The following is a 14,327-nucleotide window of genomic DNA, read 5'->3' on the forward strand; positions in this document are numbered from 1 at the left end:
AAGAAGAAGAAGAAGAAGAAGAAGAAGAAGAGGAAGAAGAAGAAGAGGAAGAGGAAGAAGAAGAAGAGTAAAGCACAGTCTGATTCTAATTTATTTGATTGTTGACCATTAGCTTTAGAAACCGTCATTCCTCACATTACTGCTTCCGACTCCAGAGGCCTTACAGATGTTATTTTCTTGAGAGTCTGACTTTAAAGAATGACTTTTGTGTATATTAATCTTCTCATTTGTTCTCCTGAAGATTATATGCAAACGAAGATTAAACATAGATCTTTTCAGAGCTCATTTTTTTTTCTCTGAAAATTTATCTTGCTATGTCTTATTTTTCAAATCCCTGAGCGACTTTGGCCTTTTATAGTGGGTGACTTTGAGAATGCAGAAGGTGGCAGCAGACCACAGCAGGAGGGCAACTTGGTTGAAGTTCAGGAGACACAACTACACTGTTATGCTCCAGCCTGCCAAGTTCAGTCAGACCACTCTTCCCTTTAAGGCCACGCCCGCCACTTAGGAGGGACTCTGCCTTCATTCATTTTGTAGCTGTTACAGGAAACAGTGGGCTGAACATTTAGTAGGTTTGTGGACAAGAAATCTGAGACCAATGATTCTTTAGAATGGAGCTTCATCAGGAAAGCGAGCCTAGCAACCGTGGGGGCCATGATCAGGCCTTAAGGTAAGAGGGCATTTAGGAGGCCATAGCATCTTGTCAGAGAAAACATGATGGGATCTTAATGGGAAAGAGAGGCTCCCTTTAAAATCTGGAATGGAGCTTCTTGGAGAGAGATAGCTTAGAGGAAGAGAGTTGGATAGCTGCCAAGGATGAAATGAAGAGCGGTGAGGGGGCTGAAGGGAGGGAAAGGAAGAGCAAGGGGGAGAGGAAGAGTGTGGAAGGAGAAGGGAAGAGGGAGAGAAAGAGAGAAAGAAGGAGGGGCAGAGGGAGAGGGAACAAGTGTTTCAGAGAAATCCTTCACTCATGAGTTTCTCTAGGATGTGGGAAAGGGCTGCCTGTATTTTAAATCTTAAAGGCATTTGCAGTGAGACAGGGAGAGAGGTGTGTATATGTGTGTGTGTGTGTGTGTGTGTGTGTGTGTGTGAGAGAGAGAGAGAGAGAGAGAGAGAGAGAGAGAGAGAGAGAGAACCTGTCTATGCATTCAGGGGTCTGTGATCGATCAGCAGCATTCTTTGGAGAAATAGCATAGCACCACATTGTTGTAAATTCTTGCAGACCGAAGTGTATCCTGCCTCAGTCTGGTATGTAGAAACGAAGGCTCTGCTTCCTGGCACTGTGGGCAGAGAAACCCAAAAGTCTCAGGCCTCTGTCCAGTTTCTTATCTGGCACCTGATGGAATTTCCAGTCACTATTCAAAAATCTATTCAAGTCGGGTGGTGGTGGTGCAAGCCTTAACCCAGTACTCAGGGAAGCAGATGGAACTATGTGAGTTCGAGACCAGCCTGGTCTACACAGTGAGTTCCAGGACAGCCAGGGCAGTTACACAGAGAAACCCTGTCTCGAAAAAACAAAATATAAAATAAATAAATAAAAATAAATAAAATGTAAAAAAAATTGTTCATACTGAAACAGACATATATGTCTTCTTATGTGGGTACTAGGCAATCACGTTATGTTATGAGGGTTCTTTTGGCAACTGTTGTTTGAAGTCTGTGCTCCTTGAAAGATTCACAGAGACCATTCCCGACAGCATGGTACCTTAAGGGACATTCAAATTGCTAAGATACAGAACAAATCCTGGTCAGTTAAACTTTATTTTACTTTCATTTGTTTATGACTTTTGGGTTGCAGCGCATATTGAGTGGGCTGGTAGGAGGAGTTTTAGAAATACTTCCATGAAGTTGATTCAACTCTAAGCGTTCTCAACATCCCTCGCTCCCACAGTGCCCATTCTGCATTTGCAGCCGGAGAAGGGGAGGATGGCTGCGCCATCTCGGTCTCGTTTCCTATCCTTTCAAGGGCAGAGTCCACGTTCCTGTACTCTGAGGAGCCTTATTTTGTCCTGGTCAAAGACAAGAAACCCAGGTAGGTTATCAATGTGAAAAATCATTAATCATTACATGCGTTCATAAATAAATCAAGGCGTGTTCTGTGTGAAGCCAAGACGAGCCGCTGTTCATCTTCTTGATGTCAAGTTGCTCAGTTCAGTTCCACCCTGGCACAGACAGACAGAGATTCATCCCCGCAGCTGTGGGCCCAGCCTGTGTCCATGGGAGAAGGATGCTCTAAAGCCCTGGCCCAGCGTTGGTTCTCTACATTTCGGAGGAATTCTAACAAGGGATTCAGTGAGTCACTGACTTCTTCAATGTCCTGTTTTGCAGCCACACCTTCCTGTGCACACAGGAGGGCCCATTTTGACCCGGGAGCCTGCCAACCTGTGACTTCCTGGACTCTTGTCTACTCTGCACAGGCCACTTGGTGTTACTCACAGCTGGGGCATTCAGTTCTGCTCTACTCAACACGAAGTTTCCAGCCTCGGATTTGATTCTGATCAAAACCACAATAGGTTATAAAAGATAAATAGGCTGTTTTTAGTTGAGTTTACTTGGTTTGGAGACAGGGTCTTAGCACAGCCGTTCAGGTAACCTCAGCAATTTGGTGATCTTTCTGTGATTTTCCCCAGGACTGAGATTACAGGGCAGACCGCTGCCTTACTTAAGACATCATCTGTTGTTGTTATCTGTTTGATGTGTGAGCCTGTTCTACTTGTATGTTTTGTATGTCTGTGCACCACATACATGCCTGGTACCCAGGCAGGACAGAAGACGGTGTAGGATCCTCTGGAATTAGAATGCTAGATAGTTGTGGGCCGCCATGTGGGTGCTGGGAATTGAACCCAGGTCCTCTAGAAGAGTAGACAGTGTTCTCAACTGCCGAGTCATCACCAGCCTTAACTTTGTTTTTTAAAAATACATCAGAAATAATAGGCTTTCTGGTTTTGTGCGTCGTTTCTGATTATAAATGTTTGAGGGGAATAACTTACCTCTGGTAAATCAGTAGCATTTAGTGCAGCAGTTTCAAGGGCTTAGGTGTGCTGCCCTCTAAGAGAACTTTACCCTCTCCTGAATTCTTGCAATTGCTTCACTTTTCTTTAGTCTGTGCGGGGCACTTTCTTCCATTACTACACGGAGGCAAGAGTTTTGCCAGCGTTCAGTTTCTGCAGACTGTCCAGTGGAACAAGGATCTAGATTGATGTGAAAAGACCACATCACAGGATCCGCTGGAGATTTGAAAAGAGGTTTGTTTTCCTTTAAGTGAGCGTGTGCCTCAGGGTATGGACAGCATGTGTATGCAAGCATCTGGTCCTCTGGAGCTGGAGTTACATGTAGTTGTGACTTGGGTGCTGGGAATTGAACTCGAATCCTCAGGAAGATCAGCAAGGGCTTTTAACAGCTGAGCCATCTTCCAGGCCATACGTTTTGTGATTTCTACCAATAGTCCTGTATTATCTTAGACATAGAAATGAAACATAATGTATTCTTTGCTAGGATAACTAATGACTAACTAAAAGTAACGGTCATTCATTACTGACTCTAAGGAGTCAGTGAGTGCTGTGTTTTCTCAAAGAACACAGCCACGTTTTGTTTCTCTGTAGGCGAAGAGGAAAGAGATGGTTTCTGTTGTGGAATAAGAAGAAGCAACTGTGACCACAATCTCAGGATTAGAAGATCGTAGAATGATATTAAGTTTTTAAAGTTAAAGTGAAAAATAAAATGAGGTGAAAAATGAGTGTCATTGGTGCCAGCCCCGAAGCCCCAGCTTTCTTTAGGGGCCACTCATCCTAAGATGCTCTCTACCTCACCATGATGAAGTCTAAGCACAGTGCACATGTGGCAAGGACAAAGCCAACAACAAAGAATGCCTAACACGTTTTCTTGAGGCCCCTTCTCAGTGTTTTCATCCGAGGCCACAAACTTCGCATGATCTCACGGTGCCATTTTTCTGAAGTGCACAGCTGAGCCGGTAGACCGGGCCTTGCAGAGGCTGAGGTCAGAACGTGGAAATCACTGTCGGCCTTAAACACCCACAGGGAGGGTGTGGAGTGCGGTGCGTTCACGACTCTTGGTTGTTGTGGGTTTGGGGGCGCGCAGACTTACTTCCTCTGTGCCATTCCCTCTTCCCACACCCTTTGTGTTCTCTCCTAGCTGCTTCCCTTTTCAAGACTCTCCTTCTTCTTCCTTCTGGTTTCTTCCCAGCTTGCTCCTCCCTTCCCCCCCATCCTTTAGGGCTATTACCCCTCCCCACCCCCACCCCCCAGAAGAGACACAACCCGTACTCAGCCTGGGAACTACTTTTTTTGTTCACTGGTCCTACTTCTTTGAAAAGAACTCTGAAGTTGTTTATATGGCTGTGCTTGGAAACTAAAGAGGCCTCTCACTAGTGTTAGCTCTCACGTGAGACATCCTGTAGGTTTGCTGCTCACAATTTTTCTGCTCCAGAGGAGACGTTTGCAGGGCTCACAGCCTGCACAAGGTGGCACTGTGTGCTTACTGACCATGAAGTCTAATAGTGTGGTCTTTATCAAAACAAAGTTCTTCATTTCTTAAGGAAGAAAATTAACATCCCCATTTAGACACAAGATGCCAATGTTTATTGTTCTCTGAATTTCCCCAGCTTGTGCATAGCTAATTACTGCTCCTTGAATGTGGGTTTGCAGTCCTCTTTGTAAGATCTGAAGAGGGACCAATTTGCTGGGTGTGGGTGTGCCTTTAATCTCCACACTTGGGAGGCAGAGGCGGACAGATCTCTATAAGTTCGAAGACAGCCTTGTCTGTATAAGGAACTCCAGGCCAGTAAGGCTACATAGTGAGATTCAGCCTCAAGAAAAGAAAAAGTAGAGGTGATTGCCTTTTTCTGATTTTTTTTATATGAAGGTCAAATTATAAATGCCTGCAATTGCTCTTCCTTAAGAAACTACTGAGACGACTGCTGATTGACAGGGTTTCTCACTCCCCAGCTGCTAACAGCTTCTCCGCCCTTAGACTCCCACAGTGACAACCCCTCACGTCACTGACGGACTGTTACAGTGTTGGGGGCTTCTCTTCCCAGAGCACACATTTGACTTAGGTCTTTCTCGCTCTTCTTCCGCAGCACTTAATTCTACACAAAGACGGAAGGACTGCTATATCACATGGGGATCATGGGAGCGTGGATGCCCCGGAGGTCCATTTTCAACAGCTAGGGTTTGAAAAAGGGCCCAGAAGATGATAGCCATGTGCCCCTGGTTGTATGACTCATAGATTCTAGTTTGTGAAACTTTGACTTGGTAAAGAAAATTAAAAAATTAAAACCATCAGATTTCCCAGGGATCCAATAGTAAACAAAGTAATAAAGATATACATTTGTAATAACAGTATATCATAGTCATAACAGTGCATATGTTAGAGTTTATATGAGTAAAGCAATAAATTCATATGTAAGTCACAACAAAACCAAACAAGATTGCGCAAACATTTCCCTGATAAAAACCAGGAGCAGTCCCCAGGGGGCTCTGATTTATAGGACTTCCTCGTGGAGCCCAACTGGGGCATGCAAATCCCACCTGTGCGAAGGCCTGCCCTTGCCATGCAGTTTCCAGGGTCATGCCCACAGGTACTGATGTGTTCACATCACGCTATCCTGTGTTGTAGCGTTCTGAGGTGCAGGAAAGCAGGAAGGGAAACCTTCAGGTTGATTACACAGACTTGTTTACTTGCAATGAGACAATTGAATTAAACAGTAGACAACATTTGAACAAGGATTAGCAGAGAGAGGGAACTAGTATTGTCTGTGGGATGTTTAAGACAATTTAGCATTCGTGCGTTCCATTCCTCTTCACTGCTTTCTGTTTCCCCTGGCGTCTACTTAGGGCTCTGTCTGGTTCTCCTACGCTGGTTTCTCTTTCTTTTACCACCTGCTATTCTGGATAGAATTGCATGCACCCATGGGAATGCGCTTTTCACTTTCTTTGCTTCTTTCTCTTTCCCATTGTTGTGTTCAGAGAACAAGCCTCTCCACCTCAAGAAAGAAAAAGTTATTTTTAAGCTCACCAGATCACAAAACAAACAAAACAAAAAAAGAAATTTAAAACAAGGATATTAAAATAGAAGGGACTAGTTGGGAAAAAGAAAGATATCAGTGAGAGAGGTGGGGAGAAAAGAGTGCGGCAGGGGACCAATCCGGTCAGAGCACCTTATATAAACGCGTGAAAAGATCCCAGTGAAGCCCATTAATTACTATGTACACTATGCTAATAAAAACTTTGTGGAAATTAAGATTTCCGGGATGAATTTCCATGACAGGCCAGCCCTCTCCCCATTCCGCCATTTGAAACCTTTCTCACCTAAAGAATGTTTGCCCACTGAAGATACGAAGCCAGTCAGCCATTTGTCCCACTCATGAACACAGGTTTCTCTCCCAAATCACAACTTAGCATCGGTAAAATATGCACGTGCTTGTATGCTTCAGTGAAAGGCAGGGGAACCATTAGCCATTTGGAGAATGCGGTCTACACCCTCATTCCCACAACTGGAAGTCGTCTGAGAGCGAAGGAGAAAAGAGATAGTATGAGAGAAAATTGGAAAGGAACAGGGGTAGATTCTACTAGAGGAGATGAGTTGGTAAGCAGAGAGTATCGTAACACTAACAATGGCACAGACACCAGGGGTGTCAAACGCTCGGAGCAAACCTTCCCCTTCAAATGTGCCTTTACTAAAGTGCTGTCTCACAGGAGAGCCTGAAGGCTGTCTGAGAAAACTGCCTAGAAATGAGAGCGATGAGGAAACTGATGAAAGCTTGGAACCCTTTCAAGTTCATTATTTTCCCAACTGGAAAGAGAAAAACAAAACTAACACTCTGCGAGTTACAGCGCAAGAGGTCCAGAAATGGGGAACAAAGAAAAGCGTGGGTGGACATTTTTAAAATCTAAGGACAGTGTTTCCCATAGCTAAGAAAGACCTATGATGTTGGAGGGAGGAGTTACTGGGGGCTGAAGGAAGAAGAGAGAAGAGGAGAGGAGAGGAGAGGAGAGGGGAGGGGAGGGGAGGAGAGGGGGAGGGACGGGGAGAGAAGAGGAGAGGAGAGGAGAGGAGAGGAGAGGAGAGGAGAGGAGAGGAGAGGAGAGGAGAGGAGAGGAGAGGAGAGAAGAGAAGAGAAGAGAAGAGAAGAGAAGAGAAGAGAAGAGAAGAGAAGAGAAGAGAAGAGAAGAGGAGTTTTTCGTGCTGTCTGAGAGCCAGGAAGATGCCCCCCACCAATGTTAGGAAGAATCAGAACAGAGTAGACATCTGGATAGGAAGCAGAATGATGCAGCAAAAGATCTGAAAACTGTAATGTGCTAGAACTTTAATTTTTTTCATTGCTTTTTTTTTCTTTTTCCTTTTTTGGTTTTTCGAGACAGGATGACTGTGTAGCTTTGGAACCTGTCCTGAAACTAGCTCTTGTAGACCAGGCTGGCCTCCAACTCACAGATATTCACCTGCCTCTACCTCCCAAGTGCTGGGATTAAAGGTGTGCGCCACCACTGCCTGGCTTTTAATTCTTCCAAGTTGTTAATTGAGCAGCAAAGTAAATTAAAATGTGTCCAGACCACGGTGACTAAGAGAATGTTGTTCTCACACACCTTAATTAGAAATGACAAAATAAGAAATCCCATCTGAGGTTTTGAAATTGTTTTGCTAATAGTCTCTCTCTCTCTCCCTCCCTCCCTCCCCCCCTCTCTCTCCCTCCCTCCCTCCCCCCCCTCTCTGTCTCTCTCTCTCCCCCTCCCTCCCTCCCTCCCTCTCTCTCTCTCTCTCTCTCTCTCTCTCTCTGTGGTGTGTACAGATGTGGGGTGGGTGCTGGGTGCCCAGGTGCCCATATGCCGACCAGAGGAGCTCACCAGGCATCTTTTCTTACAGCTTGCAGCCTTATTCTTTTGAGGCACGGCCTCTTCCTGAACGTAGAACTTGTGTTTTTCAGCTAATCTGGTACCCAGCAAAGCCCACTGACTCCTCTTGTCCCCATCCCCACAGCCCTGAGTACCCAGCAAAGCCCACCGACTCCTCTTGTCCCCGCCCCCACAGCCCTGGGTACCCAGCAAAGCCCACTGACTCCTCTTGCCCTTGTCCCCCACAGCCCTGGGTACCCAGCAAAGCCCACCGACTCCTCTTGTCCCCGCCCCCACAGCCCTGGGTACCCAGCAAAGCCCACTGACTCCTCTTGCCCTTGTCCCCCACAGCCCTGGGTACCCAGCAAAGCCCACCGACTCCTCTTGTCCCCGCCCCCACAGCCGTGGGGCTGCACACGAATGTCCAAGAGACCGCATCCAGCTTGCTGAATAGATGCTGGGATCTGAACTCAGGTTCTCATGGTTATGCTGAAAGCACCCTTAACTACTAGCTAACTCTTCAACACTGAAGAGAAAAATTCTTGTCAAGTACTTTTGCATGCTAAAAAAATAAAAGAAAGGAAGGAAAACATTTACAGATGACTTCAAAGGATACACTCAACAGTGGCAGTGGTTCAGGATACAGTCAACAGTGGCAGTGGTCCAGGATACAGTCAACAGCGGCAGTGGTTCAGGATACAGTCAACAGCGGTAGTGGTCCAGGAAGGCCATGGTTAGCCACAGGGTAGCAGTTATGTGAATATACCTGGAAAACTTAGTCTCAAAGTTGGTAGTGATGCTTTAATATTTCTTTCTTTCTATTTCCCCCCCAAAATTATGCACGTGCATGTGTATCCGTATGGGATAGGCACACTTGTACCAAAACCCATAGTGTCCACCATGGACAGAAGAGAGCATTAGCTTCTCTGGAGCCGGAGTGACAGGTGGTTAGAAGTTGACTGTTGAGGGGACTGGGAACTGCACTCTAATGTTCTGTAGGAGCAGCACGCTGTTAACTGCTGAGCTCTGTCCTGTCCCCAGGAGGATGGTTTTAAACAGCAGTGAAATAGTTAGAGCCATGATGCGGGAAGATACGCAGGATGGAAAGAAACATAGCTCAGCTTCCTCAAGAACAAAGCAGAAAGCTCAGCTCCACTGAAATCAGGTCACACCTCAAGTGTGCTGCCACCACGGAAAGGGCATGGCGTTGAGCACATAACACGGATAAAGGGTGCTGTGTTTCTTCCATGTAGCGATGCTGAGCAAGTTACATGGAGAAAGGGTGCTGTCTTTCATGTAGTATAGAGGTGTAGCTCTGGGCCTTACTGGGAAGGACTGTACCCTAGCGAGGTACTTGGCCTGTCTGAGAACGAAGTGGCTATGCACATGCACCAGGAACAAGCTCTAGAAAAACCTTTCTAGGAGAACGGGTGCTAAGGTAGGGGATGAGCTGCTTCCCCAGTCATGAAAAAGACTGGAGGCTGGATACCAAAGTACAGACTCGGCCTTTGTTCTCAGAGGTTAAGGGTTGGGAAATCCCTTGGTTAGGGAGAGGATGGTGTGAAAGGTGTAGGGAATGATCACAGAAGCTATGCCTAGGCTCGTGTGTGTGCGTGTGAGAGTGTGTGTGCATGTGTGTGTTTGTGCACCCATGATGACATTCAGCGGTGTGTGTGTGTGTGTGTGTGTGTGTGTGTGTGTGATTGCATTCACCTGGCTATTGCAAAATCTCAAGACAAGGTGGGCCGAGTGTGCCAGCAGCTCCTCTCACTTTCTGACTTCTAGCGCTTCTCCTGGAGCATCATCCTGTTGGCTGACCACTGGACAGATTCTAGAGCTCTCTACCTACACTGTTGTAACCAGTGCCTACAGAGGCTGGAAACCCGCCCCGTTGTGAGGAGAGTATGCCATGTTATTGAGTCTGGAAATGTGGGCTGAGGAACCCTACTTGGCAGTGGCAGGCGGAGCTCAGACCTGGCAGAATAAATTTGTAATACCAATGTCAGTTTGTTTCCAATAGGCAGAATGTGGGCGGTTTAAAAGTACAGTGGGGTTACAAGTTTTACAGATGTTTAAACTTAATAGAATGACAAAATATCAGAGACTACTGACAAATAAAAATATAATTAATGAACTAAGATAAAACAAAGCCTCATTCCTCTGAATGGGAGTAAATATTTACATGTTGTATTAACGCTGTGTTATATATATGTCAGGAACAACAATAACCGACGTACTAACGAGGAAGGGGGCTCCATTATGGGGGCCAGGCAACTAAGACTCCCGAGAGCCGGGGAAATGGTCTTCCCCAGAGAACACCCCCTAACTTGTCACCCAGTACCAAGTGGTCAGCCCTGAAAACATATAATACAAGCAACCTGAATGGACCGAGAGGACTGTATTTATATATTTATGCATATAAATATAACAATAGCCATTAAACAAAAAGAGGCCATAAATTTGAGAGGGAAGAAATGGGGAAAAATTTGGAGGAGAGAAAAGGAAGGGGGCAAATGATGTGATTATTTTAGTTTAAAAAAAAAGGGATGTGCTATATGCATAGTACTTTGAGGAGAAGAGGGACCCACCACATGAAATAAAAAGAGAAACAAAAGCAGGAAGCGGTAGCCGGGAGAGGGAATGGAGTGGGTGGAGACCGAGATCATTGCCTTTCATTGCAGATCGTACACACATTTTATCTTAAAACTTGTTAAAGAAGGCTATTTTTTTTTTACTATGGCCGTTAGCAAAATTACTGAAAATATTTTAAATAATGTATTCATAAAAATGTATGCCTTTGATAAGAATTCCCACTTGTATTATTAAAGCTGTTTGGAAAAAAGACCCTAAGGTTTGGTTTCTCAGTGGTATTGAAAACAGTTTCTAGCTATTTAGTTGCTGCCCACGTGTGCCCAGGTGATGGGACGACACACAGTTGCTTAGAGATGGTCCTCATAGACTTTGTCAGCTAGGTCATCCCGGGACCGAGAATGGTGCTGCAGCCGCCGCAGGTGCAGGAGAGGAGCAGGACTCAGGGAGGTCCTCTCAGAACCTAGCATGGTGCTGTAGCACCCGTAGGTGCAGGAGAGGAGCAGGGCTCAGCGAGGTCCTCTCAGAACCTAGCATGGTGCCGCAGCCGCCGCAGGCGCAGGAGAGCGGAGCAGGAGAGCGGAGCAGGAGCTCAGACAGCGTCTATTCCCAGACCACTTGGGCCTCCTCAGTGCAGAAGCAAGCACAGGGCTCCTCCTCGGGATTCAGCCTGTACCCCTCAGTGGCTGCTTGCCGCTCCAGAGGACAGTGACTCTTAGAGCTGAGCAGCAATGAGGCTGTGGCTGTAGCATTTGCAGCTCGGGGTGCTATTCCAAAGCAATTTCTTTCTTCTTTTACATTTCATAATACAAAATTTGTCCTTAGCCCAGACCTTAGAAATTTGAACGTTGTTTTCCTTTTTGCTTATTAAGTCCAGCATTTCCAACATTGCGCTCACAAGGAGTACTGGGTATACGTAATTACCAATGACAGTACTCTTATCTTTGCAGCCTCCGTTAGGAAGACTAAACTCCTCTGAACATAAGCCTTGAACTCCTGTGAGTCTGTGTGAAACACAGGGCTCAGGCACTAATAGGTTGAGGGAGATTCTGGTGTAGACACACAGCATCAGGGGATGATTCTCGTTTGTCATGGAACAGAGTGGAGTGATTTGAGCTTTTCCCACCACTTCGAGTGATCATAACTAAAAACATTGTTTTAGTCTGTGGTTTTTTTTTTCTGGTTTGTTTTCTGGTTGTTGCTGGTTTTGGTTTTGGACAGGGTCTTTCCCAGGCTGCCCAGGAACTCTCCGTTATGCCGTCTTAGCCTTCCAAGTGTGGTCATGTGCCACCGCACACAGCTTTTGAACTTATATACTGCTTATTCCTAGAACTTCCCCTTGAGTATTCTTGCAATGCACGGATAATTGGAACTTTGGAAAGCTGAGCTTGAGATAAGGAGCTCTACTTCTCTACTGCAGCCGACCCTGAGGCACACGGTCTTAAACGATCTGCAACGAAAAGTTCTCCTTTGTGTAAGAGGCCACCCTCTATATGACTTGAGTGAAATTGTACTTATGTTTCACAATGCAAAACAAGTGTTTTCATAAGGAGTTCAAATGAGAATATTGGCATCAAATATTCAAATGTCTCACATATATGAATACTGCATTTACATCATTTACCCACTCTCCTTATCTTAGCCCTTCCTGTGTTCCCCTATTCCCTCACAAGCTTGTGGTCTCTTTTCTTTATTATAGTTAGATAAATATACATATAAATATGACCTGTTGATTCTGTTGTGTGGTGTTTATATATATGAGTTTCAGGGGGCTGACCACCTGGTATCGGGTGACCAGTTACTGATTCGCCCTCTCTCAGCAGTCATTAGCTGCCTGTCGCTCTTCTGGGACAGGCTGGCTGAGATTTCTGCTACTCTAATTGGCACGTCAACTGGTGCTGCCACCGTGTGAGTTTGCTCCGTAGCCTTATTGTTGAGATTGATGGGTGAAACTTCCCTGGCATATACAGAAGACAATCTTGCTGCAGGTTTTCTGACTTTTGCCATCTTTCTGTCACACGATGTTCCCTGAGTCTTAGGTGTTGGGGTTATGCTGTAGATGTATTGGTTAGGGCTGAGCACTCCATGGCTAAGTTCTATGCATTTTGATATTTCACATTTATTCAGAAGCACACATGAAAACATGCACATATGTATTTTACCTATAGGCATCTACATCTTCCGTCTGAAGAACAGATGGGGAAAATTATTTTTTCCAGTATTTTAAACTTAATGATATGAGGATTGTCGTGCATGCTCTCTCAGTTGAATTTTAGTTTACACTACTGTGGTTTTTAATTAAAAAAACTTTTTTATCAACACATGCATTTTATTTTTGAGTAGTGTGATATTTCAGGTGCTTAACATAGTTTATATTTTGAAAATTGTTTAGGGTTTGCCTTACCAAATATATATATATTTTCAATTTTAGTTGTTACATGAAATTTAAAGCCACTCATTAGTACCTAAAAATGGTTGCCAGGTTACTTGTTGGCATGTGGAGGGTAAACCTCGAAATTCCTTATCTAACCGAATTTACTTATAGCACCATATAAAATATTCTAAGAGGTTCATGGAGATCATTTGTAATGTAAGAACACATGAGGACCAGAGTTCAGGTCCCCAGAACTCATGTGAGAGCAAGCCAGGCATAACTATGTGGGTGCCTGTATCACCAGTGTTACAGGAGACAGGGAAAAGTGAATCCTGGGACTTGCTGATTACAAGCCTAATTTGAAGTTCCGTGAGAAACCTTGTCTCTAAAGAATAGGGCAGAGTTATAGATCAGGACACTCAGTGTCTTCCTCTGGCCTTTTCATGCATCCCCTTCCCCCTCACATACACACACAAGAAAAATATTCTAATACTGAGAAATAGTTTAGTCTGTCTCTTTCCCAATTTGCTCCATCCATCCATCCATCCATCCATCCATCCATCCATCCATCCATCCATCCAATCTATCCTCTGTTTATTTATCTATTCATCCATTTATCTCAATATTATCATTGTATTATTTGCTTATTTTCTTTTTTAGTGTGCTAACACCTTTAGGTAGACTTAGCCTGACATGTGATCTAATTAACTGAATGCAATTTTTAAATAAAATTTCCAAGTAGATTTTTTTTGATTCTTAATAAACAATGCTGTATAGTAAGCCCAATTCCTGGGAAGCAGCCTTCCTCTCTCCCTGCCTTCAGACACAACACTATAACTAACATACTCACTGAAATGTCAACATGTCTGTCCACGACATTTTCCAGTGCTAAGAAGCAGTGCTGTCCTTCAAACAATAAAATCCTGATGCTATCTGGTCCAGACAGGACTTCCTTTCTGTTCCACGGAGGCTGCAAGGCAGGAACCCCGGAGTGGGCCCTTGAGGAGCGCACAGCAAGAGCTGAAGCGAGAGCTCCCGTGGGGTAGCTGCTGGTGCAGCAGCCTTGTCCTCTGAACAGCAGCCCGTCTGCTCTGACAGATCCCCCAAGAATGCAGAGACAGAGCTTGGTGAGCAGACGCCCACTGAAGTGTTCCAGGAGATGAGACGCAGTGACAGAAACCACTGGTGACTGAGCCCGAGTCCTTGCACGTCCTGGTGTGTGGTTAGACTTCTTATAGTGTAGAGAAAGCTATTTAGGGGAAATTGGGTTTGTGTTCTTGAACTTTATGGTAGCTTAGAATTTTAGGGTTTGTCTTGAAAACGATAGTTTCGGGGATGGAGAGATGGCTCAGTGGTTGAGAGCGCACACTGTTCTTGTGGAGGACCTGAGTCTGGTTTCCTGCACCCACATCATGCTGGTGCTGCCAGTCACCTGTGACTTCAGCTTCATGACATCCAGGGCCCTCTTCTGGACTCCATGGCGCCTACACTCATGTGTGCATACCCATAGACAG

At 45.2% G+C, this 14,327-nt stretch overlaps 1 long non-coding RNA gene across 1 annotated transcript; it reads left to right on the top strand.

The window, feature by feature from the left end:
- Positions 1-252: 252 nt before the first annotated feature.
- Positions 253-2,673, top strand: LOC146892435 (uncharacterized). The gene is made up of 3 exons (XR_015004486.2): positions 253-670; positions 1,892-2,032; positions 2,329-2,673. It is a non-coding gene; the product is annotated as an uncharacterized LOC146892435 (long non-coding RNA).
- Positions 2,674-14,327: the final 11,654 nt, after the last annotated feature.

The sequence above is a fragment of the Myodes glareolus genome, chromosome 11, assembly GCF_982192425.1.
Source record: "Myodes glareolus chromosome 11, mMyoGla1.1, whole genome shotgun sequence".
NCBI lineage: Eukaryota > Metazoa > Chordata > Mammalia > Rodentia > Cricetidae > Myodes > Myodes glareolus.